This window comes from Salvelinus namaycush, chromosome 39 (genome assembly GCF_016432855.1).
Source record: "Salvelinus namaycush isolate Seneca chromosome 39, SaNama_1.0, whole genome shotgun sequence".
NCBI classification, from domain to species: domain Eukaryota; kingdom Metazoa; phylum Chordata; class Actinopteri; order Salmoniformes; family Salmonidae; genus Salvelinus; species Salvelinus namaycush.
In genome coordinates, this window is record NC_052345.1 from 27,225 (window position 1) to 51,219 (window position 23,995).

The window sequence follows — 23,995 nt, forward strand, 5'->3', positions numbered from 1 at the left end:
CCAAGACCGGGTATATAAGGACGGGCGTTGTGCCACTGGCTAGGTATCCTGGGGCGGTTAATATAGTAGCGTACTCACTGGGGGGCGGTACATATAGTAGCGTACTCACTAGGGGGTGGTTAATATAGTAGCGTACTCACTAGGTGGTGGTTAATATAGTAGCGTACTCACTAGGGGGTGGTTAATATAGTAGTGTACTCACTAGGGGGTGGTTAATATAGTAGCATACTCACTAGGTGGTGTATACAGAGGGTGGTTAATATAGTAGCGTACTCACTAGGTGGTGTAAACAGAGGGTGGTTAATATAGTAGCGTACTCACTAGGTGGTGTATATAGAGGGGGTTAATATAGTAGCGTACTCACTAGTGGTGTATATAGAGGGGTTAATATAGTAGTTATATACTAGTGGTGTAAACAGAGGGTGGTTAATATTGTGGGGTACTCACTAGGTGGTGTATACAGAGGTGGTAATATAGTAGCGTACTCACTGGCGGGTGGTTAATATGTAGCATACTCACTGGGGGGTGGTTAATATAGAGCGTACTCACTAGGTGGTGTATACAGAGGGTGGTTAATATAGTAGCGTACTCACTAGGTGGGTATATAGAGGGTGGTTAATATAGTAGCGTACTCACTAGGGGGTGGTTAATATAGTAGCGTACTCACTGTGGGGGGGCGGTTAATATAGTAGCGTACTCACTGGGGGCGGTAATATAGTAGCGTACCCACTAGGGGGCGGTAATATAGTAGCGTACTCACTGGGGGGCGGTTAATTAGTAGCGTACCCACTGGGGGGCGGTTATATAGTAGCGTACTCACTGGGCGGGTGTATACAGAGGGTGGGTTAATATAGTAGCGTACTAGCTAGGGGTGTATACAGAGGGTGGTTAAATATTAGCGTATCACTAGGTGGTGTATATAGAGGGTGGTTAATATAGTAGCGTACTCACTAGGGGGTGGTTAATATAGTAGCGTACTCGCTAGGGGGTGTATACAGAGGGTGGTTAATATAGTAGCGTACTCACTAGGTGGTGTATATAGAGGGTGGTTAATATAGTAGCGTACTCACTAGGGGGGTTAATATAGTAGCGTACTCACTAGGTGGTGTATACAGAGGGTGGTTAATATAGTGGCGTATCACAGGTGGTGTATACGGAGGGTGGTTAATATAGTAGCGTACTCACTAGGGGTGGTTAATATAGTAGCGTACTCACTAGGGGTGGTTAATATAGTAGCGTACTCACTAGGTGGTGTGTATACAGAGGGTGGTTAATAAGTAGCGTACTCACTAGGTGGTGTATAGAGGGTGGTTAATATAGTGGCGTCCACTAGGTGGTGTATACAGGGTGGTAATATAGTAGGTACTCACTAGGTGGTGTATATAGAGGGTGGTTAATATAGTAGCGTACTCACTAGGGGGTGGTTAATATAGTAGCGTACTCACGGGGGGGCGGTAATATAGTAGCGTACTCACGGGGGGCGGTTAATATAGTAGCGTACCCACTAGGGGGCGGTTAATATAGTAGCGTACTCACTGGGGGGCGGTTAATATAGTAGCGTACCCACTGGGGGGCGGTTAATATAGTAGCGTACTCACTGGGGGGTGTATACAGAGGGTGGTTAATATAGTAGCGTACTCGCTAGGGGGTGTATACAGAGGGTGGTTAATATAGTAGCGTACTCACAGGGGGGTTAATATAGTAGCGTACCGCTAGGGGGGTATACAGAGGGTGGTTAATATAGTAGCGTACCACTAGGTGGTGTATATAGAGGGTGGTAATATAGTAGCGTACTCACTAGTGGGTATATAGAGGGTGTTAATATAGTAGCTACTCACTGGGGTGGTAATATAGTAGCGTACTCACTAGGTGGGTATACAGAGGGTGGTTAATATAGTGGCGTACTCACTAGGTGGTGTATACGGAGGGTGGTTAATATAGTAGCGTACTCACTAGGGGTGGTTAATATTAGTAGCGTACTCACTAGGGGGTGGGTTAATATAGTAGCGTACTCACTAGGTGGTGTATACAAGGGTGGTTAATATAGTGGCTACTCACTAGGTGGTGTATACAGAGGGTGGTTAATATAGTAGCATACTCCTGGTGGTGTATACAAGGGTGGTTAATAGTAGGTACTCACTAGTGGTGTACAGAGGGTGTTAATATAGTAGCGTACTCACTAGATGGTGTATACAGAGGGTGGTTAATATAGTGGCGTACTCACTAGAGGGGTGTATACAGAGGGTGGTTAATATAGTAGCGTACTCACTAGGTGGTGTATACAGAGGGGGGTAATATAGTAGGCCATCCAGGCAGCAAAGCCCCAGTAGTAGGTGCAGTTCTGGAACACAGGAAGACAGAACACACTGTATCACACACACAAGCTTCATCCCAAATTGCACCCTATTCCCTTTATAGTGCGCTACCTTTTAACCAGGGCCCTACCCTATCCACTTATAGGCACTACTTTTGACCGAGTCATATGGGCCCTGGTCAAAAGTAGCACATTACATAGGAAATAGGGAGCCAATTAGGATGCGGACCACAGTGTCAGATGACCCCAGAATCTCTCAACAGGTTCAAAGGTCACCCTGGGTTGAAGAGACAGACTAGGGTTCCCCAGATGAGGTATGTGTAAGGTGATACACCATCCCAATGAGGTAAGAGGGTAAGTAAGGCTGTGGTGTGTGTCAGAGAGAGTCAGTGAGTGTGTGTTATGAATGCGTGTGTGTGTGCATGCGTCAGGTGTGTGTGTGTCACCTTGAAGATGTTGCGTAGCGGCATGGTCCGTGGGAGAAGCGATGGACAAACAGGGTCTCCAGGAGTTCTTCAGGTAATGGAAGGAGTGACACATACAGGCTAGACTGGGATCACACACACACAAACTACATTACCCAACACGCACCAGGATACTCACCATAGAAACAAAATACAATGGTTCTCTTTATTCCTGCCATTCATAGTTCGATGAACTTGAGTTCAACTAGCAGACAAATATGATTCACATCTAACAAGAGGCTCATTGCAGTTCCACTCAGATATACAGTCGTCTGAACGACCCAGTGTGTGTGTGTGTGTGTGTGTGTGTGTGTGTGTGTGAGAGAGAGAGAGAGAGAGAGACTCCTGTACGACCCAGTGTGTGTGTGTGTGTGTGTGAGAGAGACTCACTGTACAACCCAGTGTGTGTGTGTGTGTGTGTGTGTGTGTGTGTGTGTGTGTGTGTGTGTGTGTGAGAGAGAGAGACTCACTGTACGACCCAGTGCTTGCTGGTGGTGAAGTCATATTTGGGGGCGTAGATGAAGGGAACACGGAAGTAGAACATGAGGTAGAGGAGGAGAGGACCACCATACTCTGTCAGAAACACCTGAGACACAATCAGAGACCTATTTCAATTCACTGATTTCCTCATGTCAACTGTAACATCTTTGAAATTGCTGCATTTATATTCTTTGTTCAGCATAATATAGTCCAGCTACAGATCTCTCATAAACCCTGTCGTGTCAGAGCTCCAGATCATTCATAAACCCTGTCGTGTCAGAGCTCCAGGTCATTCATAATAAACCCTGTTGTGTCAGAGCTACAGATCATTCATAAACCCTGTTGTGTCAGAGCTACAGATCATTCATAATAAACCCTGTTGTGTCAGAGCTACAGATCATTCATAATAAACCTGTTGTGTCAGAGCTACAGATCATTCATAAACCCTGTTGTATCAGAGCAGCAAAAGACGAAGCCATTTAAAAAAAACTGTTGCTACGGTCATCATGAATAACTTACAAAACATAACTTTACTTTTCTCCCTCTCTCTAGTCTGCCCAGCTCTCCTCCTCCTCCTAGTGGAACACTGGTGTTTATGCGTTGTACTAACAGATGTCCAGCAGCCAGTCAACCAGCAGCCAGTCAACGCAGACAAGCCAGCCAGGATACATTATACGCTCTCTGTTTTCCACACCTGACTCGCCTAACCAACAGTCACCCTCCTCCTTCACGTCCCTCCCCGACGTCTCTCCATCCACCCAGTTAAGGTGACAAGGGCTTTAATAGTGATCTATAACAAGTCAGGAGGAAAGTAATAGCCCACACAGTTTCAGTGAGCGCGTGCGTACTCGTGTGTGGTTATGTGTGTGTACTCACGGTGACCCAGCTGATTGAGCTCCCAGGTCTCGGAAGTAGAAGGGTTGCCGTGGTTTACCCACAGGAAGATGCTTCTCAGAAAGTCCTTCATCCTTTTAGAGACTTACCCCTCTGATAGAGAGAGGAGAATTCTGATTAATAACAGCCCCACAAACCAAGTGCATCAGTCCTATAACCTCACCAGCCTGCCTACCACCACTACTAACAGTATTCAACACTGTCCTCTACCACCACTACTATAATTATCAACACTGTCCTTACCATCACTAATATAATATCAACACGCGTCTTCTACATTACAACAACTCGTCTCTTACACCACTAGTATACATATCAACACTGTCCCCTACCACCTCTACTATACATATCAAACACTGTCCTCTACCACCACTATATTACATATAAACACTGTCCTCTACCAACACTACTTACATATCAACATGTTCCTCTAACACCCTACTATAATATCAACATGCCCTATCCACCACTACTATACATATCAACACTGTCCTCTACCATCACTACTATACATATCAACCCTGTCCTCTACCATCACTACTATACATATCAACCCTGTCCTCTACCATCACTACTATACATATCAACACTGTCCTCTACCATCACTACTATACATATCAACCCTGTCCTCTACCATCACTACTATACATATCAACCTGTCCTATACCATCCCTACTATACATATCAACCTGTCCTCTACCATCACTACTATACATATCAACACTGTCTCTACCACACTACTATACATATCAACACTGCCCTCTACCCACTGCCTACCACCCTACTATGCATATCAACACTGTCCTCTACCATCAAATACTATACATATCAACACTGTCCCTCTACCACTACTATACATATCACACTTTCCTCTACCATCACTACTATACATATCAACACTGTCCTACATATCAACACTGTCCTCCTACCACATACTATACAGATCAACACTGTCCTCTACCACACTACTATACATATCAACACTGTCTCTCCAGCCTGCTACCCTCACTACTATACATATCAACACTGTCTCTACACCACTACTATACATATACACTGTCTCTACCAGCCTGCTACGCAACTACATACATATCACACTGTCTTACATACTACTAAATATCAACACTGTACTCTACCATCACTACTAACATATCAACACTGTCTCTACCACCACTCTATACATATAACCTGTCCTCTACCATCACTACTATACATATCAACACTGTCCTCTAACACCACTACTATACATATCAACACTACCTATACCACCACTACTATACATATCAACACTGTCCTCTACCAGCCTGCTACCATCACTACTATACATATCAACCCTGTCCTCTACCACCACTACTATACATATCAACACTGTCCTCTACCAGCCTGCTACCACCACTACTATGCATATCAACACTGTCCTCTACCATCACTACTATACATATCAACACTGTCCTCTACATATCAACACTGTCCTCTACCATCACTACTATACAGATCAACACTGTCCTCTACCACCACTACTATACATATCAACACTGTCCTCTACCAGCCTGCTACCATCACTACTATACATATCAACACTGTCCTCTACCACCACTACTACATACAACACTGTCCTCTACCACCAATACTATACATATCAACACTGTCCTTACCAGCCTGCTACCATCACTACTATACATATCAACACTGTCCTCTACCACCACTACTATACATATATACACTGTCCTCTACCACCACTACTATACATATCAACACTTCCTCATACCATCACTACTATACTATCAACACTGTCCTCATACCACCTCACTACTATACTATCAACACTGTCCTCTACCACCACTACTATACATATCAACATGTCCTCTACAGCCCGCTACCACCACTACTATACATATCAACACTGTCCTCTACCACCACTACTATACATATCAACACTGTCCTCTACCATCACTACTATGCATATCAACACTGTCCTCTACCACCACTACTATACATATCAACTGTCCTCTACACCACTTACTATACATATCAACACTGTCCTCTACCATCACTACTATACATATCAACTGTCCTCTACCACCACTACTATACATATCAACACTGTCCTCTACCACCACTACTATACATATCAACACGTCCTCTACCATCACTACTATACATTAACACTGTCCTCTACCATCACTACTATACAGATCAACACTGTCCTCTACCAGCCTGCTACCACCACTACTATACATATCAACACTGTCCTCTACATATCAACACTGTCCTCTACCATCACTACTATACATATCAACACTGTCCTCTACCACCACTACTATACATATCAACACTGTCCTCTACCACCACTACTATACATATCAACACTGTCCTCTACCACCACTACTATACATATCAACACTGTCCTCTACCACCACTACTATACATATCAACACTGTCCTCTACCACCACTACTATACATATCAACACTGTTCCACCACCACTACTATACATATCACTGTCTCCTACCACCACTACTATACATATCAACACGTCCTCTCCAATCACTATACATATCAACACTGTCCTCATACATATCAACACTGTCCTCTACCATCACTACTATACATATCACACTGTCCTCTACCACCACACTATACATATCAAGTCCTCTACCACCCATACTACATATCAACACCTGTCCTTACATATCAACACTGTCCTTACCTCACTACTACAGATCACACTGTCCTCTACCACACTACATACATATCAACTGTCCTTACCACCACTACTATACATATCCAACACTGCTCCTCTACCATCACTTACTATACATATCAACACTGCCTCATACCATCACTACTATACATATCAACAATGTCCCTTACATATCAACACTGTCCCTCTACCATCACTACTATACAACAACATTCCTCTAAACGACTACTATACCATTCTAACACGTCTCTACCACCACTACTATACATATCAACACTGTCCTTACCCCACTATATACATATCAAACACTGTCCTCTACCCACTACTATACATATACAACAGCTGTCCTCTACCATCACTACTATACATATCAACACTGCTACTACCACACTACTATACACTATCAAACGTCCTCTACCACACTACTATACATATCCCAACACGTCCTTACCAAGCCTTCTACCACCACTACTATACATATCAACACTGTCCTCTACCATCACTACTATACATATCAACACTGTCCTCTACCAGCCTGCTACCACACTACTATACATATCAACACTGTCCTCTACCACCACTACTATACATATCAACACTGTCCTCTACCAGCCTGCTACCACCACTACTATGCATATCAACACTGTCCTCTACCATCACTACTATACATATCAACACTGTCCTCTTACAGCCTGCTACCACACTAATATGCATATCAACACTGTCCTCTACCACCACTACTATACATATCAACACTGTCTCTACCATCACTACTATACATATCAACACTGTCCTCTACCACCACTACTATACTATCAACATTCTCAATACTAATATCAACACTGTCCTCTACCAACCACTACTATACATATCAACACTGTCCCTAACCACCACTATATACATATCAACACTGTCCTCTACCAGCCTGCTACCACCACTACTATACATATCAACACTGTCCTCTACCACCACTACTATGCATATCAACACTGTCCTCTACCATCACTACTATACATATCAACACTGTCCTCTACCACCACTACTATACATATCAACACTGTCCTCTACCACCACTACATACATATCAAAACACTGTCCTCTACCACCACTACTATACATATCAACACTGTCCTCTACCAGCTGCTACCATCACTACTATACATATCAACACTGTCCTCTACCACCACTACTATACATATCAACACTGTCCTCTACCAGCCTGCTACACCACACTATACATATCAACACTGTCCTCTACCATCACTACTATACATATCAACACTGTCCTTACCAGCCCTCTACCACCACTACTATACATATCAACACTGTCCTCTACCATCACTACTATACATTATCAACACTGTCCTCTACCACCACTACTATACATATCAAAACTGTCCTCTACCATCACTACTATACATATCAACACTGTCCTCTACCACCATTACTAACATATCAACACTGTCCTTACTAACATATCAACACTGTCTCTACCACCACTACTATACATATCAAAACACTGTCCTCTACCATCACTACTATACATATCAACACTGTCTCTACCAGCCTGCTACCACCACTACTATACATATCAAACACTGTCCTCTACCACCACTACTATACATATCAACACTGTCCCTACCACCACTACTATACATATCAACACTGTCTCTACCGCCTGCTACCACCACTACTATAACATATCAACACTGTCCTCTACATCACTACTATACATATCAACACTGTCTCTACAGCTGCTACACCACACTTACATATCAACACTGTCCTCTACCATCATACTATACATATCAACACTGTCCTCTACACCTGTACCCACTACTATACATATCAACACTGTCCTCTACCACACTACTATATCATATCAACACTGTCCTCTACCAGCCTGCTACCAACATACTATAATATCAACACTGTCCTCTACATCACACTATACATATCAACACTGTCCTTACCACCACTACTAACATATCAACACTGTCCTCTACCATCACTACTATACATATCAACACTGTCCTACCAGCCTGCTACCACCACTACTATACATATCAACACTGTCCTCTCCACCTACTATACATATCAACACTGTCCTCTACACCCAATACTATAACATATCAACACTGTCCTCTCAGCTGCTACCACCACTACATACATATCAACACTGTCCTCTACCATCACACATAAATATCACACTGTCCTCTATCACCGACTCCACCACTACTATACATATCAACACTGTCCTTACCACACTACTATACATATCAACACTGTCCTCTACCACCACTACCTAACATATCAAACATGTCCTCTACCATCACTACTATACATATCAACACTGTCCTCTACCAGCCTGCTACCACCCACTACTATACATATCAACACTGTCCTCTACCCACACTACTATACATATCAACACTGTCCTCTACACACCACTCTATACATATCAACACTGTCCTCTACCAGCCTGCTACCACCACTACTATACATATCCAACACTGTCCTCTACCACCACTACTATACATAGAACACTGTCCTTCTACCATCACTACTATACATATCAACACTGTCCCTCTACCACACTACTATAACATATCAAACCACTGTCCTCTACCACCACTACTATAATATCAAACATGTCCTCTACCATTACTACTATACATATTCAACACTGTCCTCTACCAGCCTGCTACCAACACTACTAACAATTCAACACTGTCCTCTACACACCACTACTATACATATCAACACTGTCCTCTACCACCACTACTATACATATCAACACTTGTCTCATACCAGCCTGCTACAACCAAACTACTATAACATATCAAACCAATCTGTCCTTCTACCACCACTACTATACATATCAACACTGTCCTCTACTATACATATCAACACTGTCCTCTACCACCACTACTATACATATCAACACTGTCCTCTACCATCACTACTATACATATCAACACTGTCCTCTACCACCACTACTATACATATCAACACTGTCCTCTACAGCCTGCTACCACCACTCACTATACATATCAACACTGTCCTCTACCACCACTACTATACATATCAACACTGTCCTCTACCACACTACTAATCAAATATCAACACTGTCCTCTACCATACACCTACTATACATATCAAACACTGTCCTCTACCCCACTACTATACATATCAACACTGTCCTCTACCACCACTACTATACATATCAACACTGTCCTCTACACCACCACTACTATACATATCAACACTGTCCTCTACCACCACTACTTACATATCAACAGTCTCTACCCACTACTATACATATCAACACTGTCCTCTACCACCACTACTATACATATCAACACTGTCCTCTACTATACATATCAACACTGTCCTCTACCACCACTACTATACATATCAACACTGTCCTCTACCACCACTACTATACATATCAACACTGTCCTCTACCACCACTACTATACATATCAACACTGTCCTCTACCACCACTACTATACATATCAACACTGTCCTCTACTATACATATCAACACTGTCCTCTACCACCACTACTATACATATCAACACTGTCCTCTACTATACATATCAACACTGTCCTCTACCATCACTACTATACAGATCAACACTGTCCTCTACCATCACTACTATACATATCAACACTGTCCTCATACCACCTCGCTACCACCACTACTATACATATCAACACTGTCCCTCTACCACACTATATACATATCAAACACTGTCCTCTACCATCCACTACTATACATATCAACACTGTCCTCTACCATCAAACTATACATATCAACACGTCCTCTACCAGCCTGCTACACCACTACTATACATATCAAACACTGTCCTCTACCAATCACTCTATACATATCAAACACGTCCTCTACCACCCACTATACTATCAACACTGTCTCTACATCACTATATACAGATCAACACTGTCCTCTACCATCACTACTATACAGATCAACACTGTCCTCTACCAGCCTGCTACCACCATACTATACATATCAACACATGTCCATCTACCACCATACTATACATATCAACACTGTCCTCTACAACACTACTATACATATCAAACACCTGTCCTCTACCACACTACTATACATATCAACACTGTCCTCTACCACCACTACTACATATCAACACTGTCCTCTACCACCACTACTATACATATCAACACGCACTACCTCATCAATCAACATGTCCTCTACCATCATACTATACATATCAACACTGTCCTCCTACCATCACTACTATACATATCAACACTGTCCTTCACCACCATACTATACATCAACACTGGCCTCTTACCACCACTACTATAATATCAACACTGTCTCTACCACCACTACTATACATATCACACTGTCCTCTACCACCACATACTTATACATATCAACACTGCCTCTACCCCACTACTATACAGATCAACACTGTCCTCTACCATCACTACTATACATATCAACACTATCCTCTACAGCCTGCTACCACACTACTATACAGATCAACACTGCCCTCTACCACCACTACTATACATATAACTGTCCTCTACCACCCACTACTATACATATCAACACTGTCTCTACCACCACATATACATATCAACACTGCCTCTACACCACTACTATACAATATCACACTGCCTCTACCATCACTACTATACATAAACACTGTCTCTACCCATCACTACTATACATATCAACACTGTCCTCTACCACCACTATATACATTCAACACTGTCCTCTACCACCACTACTATACATATCAACACTGTCCTCTACCACCACTACTATACATATCAAACACTGTCCTCTACCACCACTACTATACATATCAACACTGTCCTACCACCACGACTACTATACATATCAACACTGTCCTCTACCACCACTATATACATATCAACACTGTCCTCTACCACCACTACTATACATATCAACACTGTCCTCTACACCACTACTATACATATCAACAATGTCCTCTACCACACTACTATAATATCAACACTGTCCTCTACCACCACTACTATACATATCAACACTGTCCTCTACCACCACTACTATACATATCAACACTGTCCTCTACACCACTACTATACATATCAACACTGTCCTCTACCACCACTACTATCATATCAACATGTCCTCTACCACCACTACTATACTATCAACACTGTCCTCTACATCACTACATTACATCACATACACTGTCCTCTACCATCACTACTATACATATCAACACTGTCCTTACCATCATACTATATATCACACATGCCTATACAATAACAATTTTAAAAAACATATCAAACACGTCATCTACACCATACTAATACATATCAACCTGTCCTCTACCATCACTACTACCGTATACATATCAACACTGTCCTCTACCACCACTACTATAACATACAAAACACTGTCCTCTACCACCATTACTATACATTCAACACTGTCCTCTACCAGCCTGCTACAACACTAATATACATATCAACACTGTCCTCTACCACCATAATATACATATCAAACACTGTCCTCTACCATCACACTATACATATCAACACTGTCCTCTACCACACTACTATACATATCAACACTGTCCTCTACATCACTACTATACTATCAACACTGTCCTACCACCATTACTATACATATCAACACTGTCCTCTACCATCACTACTATACATATCAACACTGTCCTCTACCACCCTACTATACATATCAACACTGTCCTCTACCATCACTACTATACATACAACACTGTCTCTACCACCACTACTATACATACAACACTGTCCTCTACACCATTACTATACATATCACACGTCCTTACCAGCCTGCTACCACCACTACTATACATATCAACACTGTCCTCTACCAACATTACTATACATATCAACACTGTCCTACCATCAAACACTTTGTTTTACTTATACCTATCAACACTGTCCTCTACCACCACTACTATACATATCAACACGTACTCTTACCACTCACTACTACTACATATCAACACTGTCCTCTCCCCATTACTATACAATTCAACACTGTCCTCTACCATCACTACTATACATATCAAACACTGTCCTCTACCACCACTACTATACATATCAACACTGTCCTCTACCATCACTACTCTACATACCAACACTGTCCTCTACACATCACTACTATACATATCAACACTGTCCTCTACACCACTCACTATTACAGATCAACACTGTCCTCTACCATCACTACTATACATATCAACAACTGTCTCTCAGCCTGCTACCACCACTACTATACAGATCAACACTGCCCTCTACCACCACTACTATACATATCAACACTGTCCTTACACCACTACTATACATATCAACACGTCCTCTACCACCCACCACTATACATATCAACACTGTCCCTCACACCACTACTATACATATCAACACTGTCCCTACACCACTACTATACATATCAACACTGTCCTCTACCCATCACTACTATACATACAACACTGTCTCTACCATCACTACTATACATATCAACACTGTCCTCTACCACCACTACTATACATATCAACACTGTCCTCTACCCACACTACTATACATATCAACACTGTCCCTACTACCACTACTACGTTTATACATATCAACACTGTCCTCTACCATCACTACTACCGTATACATATCAACACTGTCCTCTACCACCAATAACTATCATATCAACACTGTCCTCTACCACACTACTATACATATCAACACTGTCCTACTACACCAATTACATTACATATCAACACTGTCCTCTACCAGCCTCTACCACCACTACTATACATATCAACACTGTCCTCTACCACCATTACTATACATATCAACACTGTCCTCTACCATCACTACTATACATATCAACACTGTCCTCTACACCACTACTATACATTCAACCTGTCCTCTACCATCACTACATACATATCAACACTGTCCTCTACCACATCTACCAATACATATCAAAACTGTCCTCTACCACCCTTACTATACATATCAACACTGTCCTCTACCATCACTACTATACATATCAACACGTCCTCTACAACCACTACTATACTTATCAACACTGTCCTTACCATCACTACTATACCTATCACACACTGTCCTCTACCACCATTACTATACATTCACACTGTCTTACTCACAATATACATATCAACACTGTCCTCTACCACCACTAACATACATATCAAACACTGTCCTCTACCATCACTACTATACATACAACACTGTCCTCTACATCATTACTATACATATCAACACTGTCCTCTACCACCACTACTATACAGATCAACACTGTCCTCTACCACCACTACTATACATATCAACACTGTCCTCTACCACCACTACTATACATATCAACACTGTCCTCTACCACCACTACTATACATATCAACACTGTCCTCTACCACCACTACATAACATATCAACCCTGTCCTCTACCACCTACTATACATATCAACACTGTCTCTACCACTACTATACATATCAACACTGTCCTCTACCATCACTACTATAACATATCAACACTGTCCTCTACCATCACTACTATACATATCAACACTGTCCTTACCATCACTACTATACATATCAACACTGTCTCTACACCACTACTATACATATCAACACTGTCCTCTACCACCACTACTATACATATCAACACTGTCCTCTACCACCACTACTATACATATCAACACTGTCCTCTACCATCACTACTATACATATCAACACTGTCCTCTACATATCAACACTGTCCTCTACCACCACTACTATACATATCAACACTGTCCTCTACCACCACTACTATACATATCAACACTGTCCTCTACCAGCCTGCTACCACCACTACTATACATATCAACATGTCCTCTACCACACTACTATACATATCAACACTGTTCTACCCATCAATACTATACATATCAACACTGTCTTACCACCACTATATACATATCAACACTGTCCTCTACCATCACTACTATACATATCACACTGTCCTCACATATCAACATGTCCTCTACCACCACAATACTATACATATCAACACTGTCCTCTACCACCACTACTATACATATCAACACTGTCCTCTACCAGCCTGCTACCACCACTACTATACATATCAACACTGTCCTCTACCACCACTACTATACATATCAACACTGTCCTCTACCATCACTACTATACATATCAACACTGTCCTCTACCAGCCTGCTACCATCACTACTATACATACAGTGGGGCAAACAAGTATTTAGTCAGCCACCAATTGTGCAAGTTCTCCCACTTAAAAAGATGAGGCCTATAATTTTCATCATAGGTGCACTTCAACTATGACAGACAAAATTAGAAGAAAAAAAATCCAGAAAATCACATTGTAGGATTTTTAATGAATTTATTAAATTATGGTGGAAAATAAGTATTTGGTCAATAAACTTTTGTTATTTCAATACTTTGTTATATACCCTTTGTTGGCAATGACAGAGATCAAACGTTTTCTGTAAGTCTTCACAAGGTTCACACACTGTTGCTGGTATTTTGGCCCATTCCTCCATGCAGATCTCCTCTAGAGCAGTGATGTTTTGGGGCTGTTGCTGGGCAACACGGACTTTCAACTCCCTCCAAAGATTTTCTATGGGGTTGAGATCTGGAGACTGGCTAGGCCACTCCAGGACCTTGAAATGCTTCTTACGAAGTCACTCCTTCGTTGCCCGGGCGGTGTGTTTGGGATCGTTGTCATGCTGAAAGACCCAGCCACGTTTCATCTTCAATGCCCTTGCTGATGGAAGGAGGTTTTCACTCAAAATCTCACGATACATGGCCCCATTCATTCATTCCTTTACACGGATAAGTCGTCCTGGTCCCTTTGCAGAAAAACAGCCCCAAAGCATGATGTTTCCACCCCCATGCTTCACAGTAGGTATGGTGTTCTTTGGATGCAACTCAGCATTCTTTGTCCTCCAAACACGACGAGTTGAGTTTTTACCAAAAAGTTATATTTTTGGTTTCATCTGACCATATGACATTCTCCCAATCTTCTTCTGGATCATACAAATGCTCTCTAGCAAACTTCAGACGGGCCTGGACATGTACTGGCTTAAGCAGGGGGACACGTCTGGCACTGCAGGATTTGAGTCCCTGGCGGCGTAGTGTGTTACTGATGGTAGGCTTTGTTACTTTGGTCCCAGCTCTCTGCAGGTCATTCACTAGGTCCCCCCGTGTGGTTCTGGGATTTTTGCTCACCGTTCTTGTGATCAGTTTTGACCCCACGGGGTGAGATCTTGCGTGGAGCCCCAGATCGAGGGAGATTATCAGTGGTCTTGTATGTCTTCTATTTCCTAATGATTGCTCCCACAGTTGATTTCTTCAAACCAAGCTGCTTACCTATTGCAGATTCAGTCTTCCCAGCCTGGTGCAAGTCTACAATTTTGTTTCTGGTGTTCTTTGACAGCTCTTTGGTCTTGGCCATAGTGGAGTTTGGAGTGTGACTGTTTGAGGTTGTGGACAGGTGTCTTTTATACTGATAACAAGTTCAAACAGGTGCCATTAATACAGGTAACGAGTGGAGGACAGAGGAGCCTCTTAAAGAAGAAGTTACAGATCTGTGAGAGCCAGAAATCTTGCTTGTTTGTAGGTGACCAAATACTTATTTTCCACCATAATTTGCAAATAAATTCATTAAAAATCCTACAATGTAATTTTCTGGATTTTTTTTCTCATTTTGTCTGTCATAGTTGAAGTGCACCTATGATGAAAATTACAGACCTCTCTCATCTTCTTAAGTGGGAGAACTTGCACAATTGGTGGCTGATTAAATACTTTTTTTGCCCCACTGTATCAACACGGTCTTCATACAGACTGAACATCAGAAGACTGGTTAGGAGTTAGACTTACTTGGGTCTAGACGGATGGACTGTCTGGCTGCGTACCATTGAGGATCTGAGACAGACGGACAAGGGCGGGAGGGAGACCAGACAAGTAGAGGGACAGACAGAGAAAGAAGACAGACACACAGACAACAGTGGGGGGGTAAACGGTTTAGCTTTATTTAATTGAAATACTGTATATTGAAGTGAATTTAATTGTAGTAGAATGTGCTGCTGTGTGATGTCAATCTAAGGTCGTACTCACGGCTTTTGTGGAACATAGACTTGATCTCCCCAATAGTGGCATTTGGCTCAACCTGCAAATCAAGAGAGATGAGTGGGACACACACACCCCCGCTCCCCTCATTGCCCTTTCATGTGATTACCAGTAAATTTAGCTCTAGCTCTGGCCACACCCCCTGGGTACTGGGTATCAAACAGCTGGTATTATTACCACACACACACACAGCATAAATATAACAGACACATACAACGCCAAAACACACACAGTCAAAGCCACACCGCAACAACAATCCCACAAAGACAAACTGACAAATGACGCACACACAAGACCATGTGTGCATCATTTGACGCACACACAACCATTTAACAGCGGCCCCTCCCAGATTGATGCCAAGTGAGGTTTAGGGGCATGCGCTGAACCCTGTTCCCCCAGCCAGACTGCCTCATCCTGGGGGCTTAGCCCTCACATACCCCCCTAACTCCAGTCAGCAGGGACTGGATGGTTCTGCCCAGCCATGGGCCACTATAGCCAATACTAATCGCCGGGCAGAGGAACAACGGACAGTCCTTACTGGCTAGTTGATAAGGACTAGTTGATAAGGACTAGGTGTTTGTACAAAGACTGTACTGAAGGTGGGTCACAACAGTCAAACTGAAAGGTTCTTAACACTGGACTCCCCACTAGGCTACTCCATTCTTTTTGGCATCCTGACAACATTCACCAGACATTCTACTAGTACTGTATTTGTCTGTGACATCACAGAGGTCTTCCCTCAGACATTCTATTCTCTTTATGACATCACCAAGTTCCTCTCCAGACATTCTAGTCTACTTATGACATCACAGGTCTTCCACAGATATTCTACTCTCTCATGACATCAGCGATTCTATTTATAACATTGCAGGTCTCCAAGATATTCTAGTGTCTTCATGACATCACAGAGGTCTTTCCCAGAGATTCTACTCTTTATAAAAATCACAGAAAAAGTATTCTCCAGACATGATTTAATCTTTATGACATCACAGAGGTGAGGTCTTCAAGAGATTATAGTCTACTTGTGACATCACAGGTCTCTCCCAGACATTCTAGTCTATGACTTCACCCCAGACATTCAAAATCATTTACTTGACAACATTAGATTAGAACAACTTTATTCAACTCCACCAATATAAAATTCTAATAACCAAATCAAATACTCACTCCCACATCAAAGCCCTACTTCAGGAATCTCTATTTTCCAGGGGGCCGCAGTCTAAAGTGGGGGATGACGTGGCCATGGAAACTGTGTTAAGCTGAGAACAGGTCTCAGAGCAGTGGTAATCCTGCGAGGACGTGACCTGATACCTTGCAGCTCCTGTATGCCCTACTAATATCACACCAACACCATACAGAACCTAATACAGTGCTATTAAAACTATAACACCATGCTAAACCTAGCTAGGTGTTCCACCTGTCATTTAACCATCAGTCTACAACACCATGCTAAACCTAGCTAGGTGTTACACCTGTCATTTAACCATCAGTCTATAACACCATGCTAAACCTAGCTAGGTGTTCCACCTGTCATTTAACCATCAGTCTACAACCCCATGCTAAACCTAGCTAGGTGTTCCACCTGTCATTTAACCATCAGTCTACAACACCATGCTAAACCTAGCTAGGTGTTACACCTGTCATTTAACCATCAGTCTATAACACCATGCTAAACCTAGCTAGGTGTTCCACCTGTCATTTAACCATCAGTCTATAACATCATGCTAAACCTAGCTAGGTGTTCCATCTCATTTAACCATCAGTCTATAACACCATGCTAAACCTAGCTAGGTGTTCCACCTGTCATTTAACCATCAGTCTATAACACCATGCTAAACCTAGCTAGGTGTTCCATCTCATTTAACCATCAGTCTATAACACCATGCTAAACCTAGCTAGGTGTTACACCTGTCATTTAACCATCAGTCTATAACACCAGGATAAACCTAGCTAGGTGTTCCACCTGTCATTTAACCATCAGTCTACAACACCATGCTAAACCTAGCTAGGTGTTCCACCTGTCATTTAACCATCAGTCTATAACACCATGCTAAACCTAGCTAGGTGTTCCACCTGTCATTTAACCATCAGTCTATAACACCATGCTAAACCTAGCTAGGTGTTCCATCTCATTTAACCATCAGTCTATAACACCATGCTAAACCTAGCTAGGTGTTCCACCTGTCATTAAACCATCAGTCTACAACACCATGCTAAACCTAGCTAGGTGTTACACCTGCCATTTAACCATCAGTCTATAACACCATGCTAAACCTAGCTAGGTGTTACACCTGTCATTTAACCATCAGTCTATAACACCATGCTAAACCTAGCTAGGTGTTCCACCTGTCATTTAACCATCAGTCTACAACACCATGCTAAACCTAGCTAGGTGTTCCACCTGTCATTTAACCATCAGTCTATAACACCATGCTAAACCTAGCTAGGTGTTCCATCTCATTTAACCATCAGTCTATAACACCATGCTAAACCTAGCTAGGTGTTACACCTGTCATTTAACCATCAGTCTATAACACCAGGATAAACCTAGCTAGGTGTTCCACCTGTCATTTAACCATCAGTCTACAACACCATGCTAAACCTAGCTAGGTGTTCCACCTGTCATTTAACCATCAGTCTATAACACCATGCTAAACCTAGCTAGGTGTTCCACCTGTCATTTAACCATCAGTCTATAACACCATGCTAAACCTAGCTAGGTGTTCCATCTCATTTAACCATCAGTCTATAACACCATGCTAAACCTAGCTAGGTGTTCCACCTGTCATTAAACCATCAGTCTACAACACCATGCTAAACCTAGCTAGGTGTTACACCTGCCATTTAACCATCAGTCTATAACACCATGCTAAACCTAGCTAGGTGTTACACCTGTCATTTAACCATCAGTCTATAACACCATGCTAAACCTAGCTAGGTGTTCCACCTGTCATTTAACCATCAGTCTACAACACCATGCTAAACCTAGCTAGGTGTTCCACCTGTCATTTAACCATCAGTCTATAACACCATGCTAAACCTAGCTAGGTGTTCCATCTCATTTAACCATCAGTCTATAACACCATGCTAAACCTAGCTAGGTGTTACACCTGTCATTTAACCATCAGTCTATAACACCAGGATAAACCTAGCTAGGTGTTCCACCTGTCATTTAACCATCAGTCTATAACACCAGGATAAACCTAGCTAGGTGTTCCACCTGTCATTTAACCATCAGTCTATAACACCATGCTAAACCTAGCTAGGTGTTCCACCTGTCATTTAACCATCAGTCTATAACACCATGCTAAACCTAGCTAGGTGTTCCATCTCATTTAACCATCAGTCTATAACACCATGCTAAACCTAGCTAGGTGTTCCATCTCATTTAACCATCAGTCTATAACACCATGCTAAACCTAGCTAGGTGTTCCACCTGTCATTAAACCATCAGTCTACAACACCATGCTAAACCTAGCTAGGTGTTACACCTGCCATTTAACCATCAGTCTATAACACCATGCTAAACCTAGCTAGGTGTTACACCTGTCATTTAACCATCAGTCTATAACACCAGGATAAACAGCTAGGTGTTACACCTGTCATTTAACCATCAGTCTATAACACCATGCTAAACCTAGCTAGGTGTTACACCTGTCATTTAACCATCAGTCTATAACACCATGCTAAACCTAGCTAGGTGTTACACCTGTCATTTAACCATCAGTCTACAACACCATGCTAATAGAGAGGAGTTTTAACCTCTAATAAGAATGATAGTTCACTACAGTCCTAGGTAGTACTGACCACTATGGGCCGTTCTGGCTCAGACAAGGTCCAGGTTGTACCTGGAGCTACACAGCACTATACTGACTGACTGGGCTCAGAGAGACAGACAGCACTTCTGACCGGAGTACAGTGGAGCGTCCTACATTAGACTAATAGTCCTATCTAGCCTGCACCTGTTGCACTATTTAACACAGAGACACACACAGATAGACGTACACACAGAGATATAGACGTGTCCCCCCACACACACACACACCAGTATTTGTGAAGCCGTCTTACCTTGTCCAGGAAGCAGAGTTTGTCCTTGGTCTTGGCATCCAGAATCTCCACCTCAAAGAAAACCACAGCTTTCTTAGCCTTCTTAGCTTTGGGCCGTTTAACGGGGGGTGCTGGCACTCCTGGGGCACTCCCCGGACCAGCCTTTTTGTGGGTAGCCCCCTCTAGTACTACGGTATCCATATCCACACTCCTCCACCACGAGCCTCTCTATTTAATCCCTTTGTCTGGAAAAATACCTTTTTCTTAATTCCCTCAGTTTGAGCGAAGAGAGGAGCGCCTGGTTTCAGCTGTGGAAATAAATCTCTTTCTCTCCCCCTCGTTCGCTCCGTCGGTTTTCCTCCCACCCCTCCCTCCCTCTCTTCATCCTTTCTATCATTCGGTCACCCCCCCTTCTCATTCCTTCTCTCCTGGCACGCTGGCTGCTTTATTTAACCCCACCCCCACCCAGCCCTGCTCCCCTGTGAAGTCATTTCCACCAGGGAACAAAGTTTAAAGAACAGTAAGGAAAGTTGATGCATTCCTGTGTCGAGTTGATTATGAACCCCCCCATTATGATACCCGAGCACCCCCCTCCCCAGTCTAGAAGGAAGTATGTGTTGTCAGTCCCCCCCCCATTATGATACCCGAGCACCCCCCTCCCCAGTCTAGAAGGAAGTATGTGTTGTCAGTCCCCCCCCCCATTATGATACCCGAGCACCCCCCTCCCCAGTCTAGAAGGAAGTATGTGTTGTCAGTCCCCCCCCCCATTATGATACCCGAGCACCCCCCTCCCCAGTCTAGAAGGAAGTATGTGTTGTCAGTCCCCCCCCATTATGATACCCGAGCACCCCCCTCCCCAGTCTAGAAGGAAGTATGTGTTGTCAGTCCCCCCCCCATTATGATACCCGAGCACCCCCCTCCCCAGTCTAGAAGGAAGTATGTGTTGTCAGTCCCCCCCCCCATTATGATACCCGAGCACCCCCCTCCCCAGTCTAGAAGGAAGTATGTGTTGTCAGTCCCCCCCCATTATGATACCCGAGCACCCCCCTCCCCAGTCTAGAAGGAAGTATGTGTTGTCAGTCCCCCCCCACAGCTAAATAAAAAGCTCTGCGTAAGCAACCCTCTCCCTACCTCCACACCTTCCCTATCCCCCCCACCCCCACACAGAGTAGGGTGATAATACTCCAGAGACTCATGGCTTAGTTGGGGGAATTCTCCTCCGTTCAACCCATCGACCCTCCAATAATGTCAGGAACCGTCACCCTTAAGTTCCTAGATATGTCGGTCCAATATCAATTTACTATGTTAACAATCACACCAAGACTTCAAATGTATACCAAACAAAACCATTGATTTCAAAGATAAACCATACAACTCTATGCACAAGGACTACTTTTAAAAATGTCACAACGTTCTACAAAAATACCTTTACAGGAAGAACTGTGCAGATACCAAACATTGTAACAGAATAAAACTGAGGGAGATTTTACTCCAATTCGGTTACCAAACTCCAGCAAATACTTATTTTATTTACTGTGTAAATTATTCAAAGTAGTCCTTGTGCATACAGTGCTTTGCGAAAGTATTCATCCCCCTTGGCATTTTTCCTATTTTGTTTATTTACAACCTGGATTTTAAATAGTTTTTTGGGGGGGGGTGTATCATTTGATTTACACAACATGCCTACCACTTTGAAGATGCAAAATATTTTGTGAAAGACATAAGACAAAAAATATATAGAAACTTGAGCGTGCATAACTATTCACCCCCCCAAAGTCAATACTTTGTAGAGCCACCTTTTGCAGCAATTACAGCTGCAAGTCTCTTGGGATGTCTCTATAAGCTTGGCACATCTAGCCACTGGGATTTTTGCCCATTCTTCAAGGCAAAACTGCTCCAGCTCCTTCAAGTTAGATCAGTTCCGCTGGTGTACAGCAATCTTTAAGTCATACCACAGATTCTCAATTGGATTGAGGTCTGGACTTTGACTAGGCCATTCCAAGGCATTTAAATGTGTCCCCTTAAACCACTCAAGTGTTGCTTTAGCAGTACACTTAGGGTCATTGTCCTGCTGGAAAGTGAACCTCCTTCCCAGTCTCAAATCTCTGGAAGACAAACAGGTTTTCCTCAAAAATCTCCCTGTATTCAAAACCATCCATCATTCCTTCAATTCTGACCAGTTTCCCAGTCCCTGCTGATGGAAAAACATCCCCACAGCATGATGCTGCCACCAACATGCTTCACTGTGGGGATGATGTTCTCGGGGTGACGAGAGGTGTTGGGTTTGTGCCAGACATAGCGTTTTCCTTGATGGCCAAAAAGCTCAATTTTAGTTTAATCTGACCAGAGTACCTTCTTCCATATATTTGGGGAGTCTCCCACATGCCTTTTGGGGAACGCCAAATGTGTTTGCTTATTTTTTTCTGGACACTCTTCCGTAAAGCCCAGCGCTGTGGAGTGTACAGCTTAAAGTGGTCCTATGGACAGATACTCCAATCTCCGCTGTGGAGCTTTGCAGCTCCTTCAGGGTTATCTTTGGTCTCTTTGTTGCCTCTCTGGTTAATGCCCTCCTTGCCTGGTCCATGAGTTTTGGTGTGCGGCCCTCTCTTGGCAGGTTTGTTTTTGTGCCATAGTATTTCAATTTTTTAATAATGGATTTAAATGGTGCTCTGTCGGATGTTCAAAGTTTTGGATATTTTTTTTAATAACCCAACCCTGATCTGTACTTCTGAACAACTTTGTCCCTGACCTGTTTGGAGAGCTCCTTGGTCTTCATAGTGCCGCCCCTTAGTGGTGTTGCAGACTCTGGGGCCTTTCAGAACAGATACAGATGTGTGTGTATAATATATATATATATGCACACACACACACTGAGATCATGTGACACTTAGATTGCACACA

At 42.8% G+C, this 23,995-nt stretch overlaps 1 long non-coding RNA gene and 1 pseudogene across 2 annotated transcripts; both read right to left on the minus strand.

Moving 5' to 3' along the window:
• The window catches only part of LOC120032850, a 35,399-nt pseudogene that overhangs the window by 6,997 nt on the left and 4,407 nt on the right, over positions 1-23,995 (minus strand).
• Positions 17,094-21,105, minus strand: LOC120032851. Of its 2 annotated transcripts, none has more exons than XR_005473860.1 (3): positions 20,647-21,105; positions 20,251-20,593; positions 17,094-20,087 (listed from the first exon to the last, which is right to left on the minus strand). It is a non-coding gene; the product is annotated as an uncharacterized LOC120032851 (long non-coding RNA). The 2 variants fall into 2 exon arrangements; XR_005473861.1 differs by having other exon boundaries at positions 20,251-20,413; positions 20,467-21,105.